At 44.1% G+C, this 707-nt stretch overlaps 1 long non-coding RNA gene across 1 annotated transcript in view; it reads left to right on the top strand.

Annotated features, from left to right (window-relative positions):
* Positions 1–707, top strand: part of LOC105543734 — a 9,204-nt gene that overhangs the window by 3,198 nt on the left and 5,299 nt on the right. The window contains exon 2 of the long non-coding RNA XR_001006666.1: positions 139–146. This is a non-coding gene — a long non-coding RNA (uncharacterized LOC105543734). The remainder of the gene's footprint in view (positions 1–138; positions 147–707) is intronic.

Below are 707 nucleotides of genomic sequence, written 5' to 3'. Positions count from 1 at the left end.
CTCACTGCAAGCTCCGCCTCCCGGGTTCACGCCATTCTCCTGCCTCAGCCTCCCGAGTAGCTGGGACTACAGGCGCCCGCCACCTCGGCCGGCTAATTTTTTGTATTTTTTAGTAGAGACGGGGTTTCACTGTGTTAGCCAGCATGGTCTCGATCTCCTGACCTCGTGATCCACCCATCTCAGCCTCCCAAAGTGCTGGGATTACAGGCTTGAGCCACCGCGCCCGGCCTACTTTTTATTATATTCCTCTAATTGTTTTCTCTAATTGTAGATAATGAGCATTTTATTAATATCTTGTTCTTGATCTTAGTGGGAGGTATGTAGTTTTTCCCTGTTAAGTAAAATCCTGACTTTTGGACCAAGAAGACTGAGGCATAAATGTGTGTGTGTGTGTGTGTGTGTGTGTGTGTTTACACGCAAACTGTATATATGTGCTTGTGTGTAATTGAAATACATATGTCACATATATATCATGTGTACTATTGCATATTAGGGTATAATATTTGTATTTGTGTATAATTGAAGTTAATGAATGTTAATGAATGTGAATGAATGTTAATGAATGTTAATGTAGTCCCAGCTGCTCACTCGGGAGGCTGGGCAGGAGGATGGCTTGAACCCACGAGTTTGACGCTGCAATGAGGTATGACTGAGCCATTGCACTCCAGCCTGGGCAATAGAGGGAGACCCTGTCTCAAAAACCAAAA

The sequence above is a fragment of the Mandrillus leucophaeus genome, unplaced genomic scaffold, assembly GCF_000951045.1.
Source record: "Mandrillus leucophaeus isolate KB7577 unplaced genomic scaffold, Mleu.le_1.0 Scaffold29, whole genome shotgun sequence".
NCBI classification, from domain to species: Eukaryota; Metazoa; Chordata; class Mammalia; order Primates; family Cercopithecidae; genus Mandrillus; species Mandrillus leucophaeus.
The sequence above is the reverse complement of the archived record's forward strand: the minus strand, read 5'-3'. Positions and strand labels throughout refer to the sequence as shown.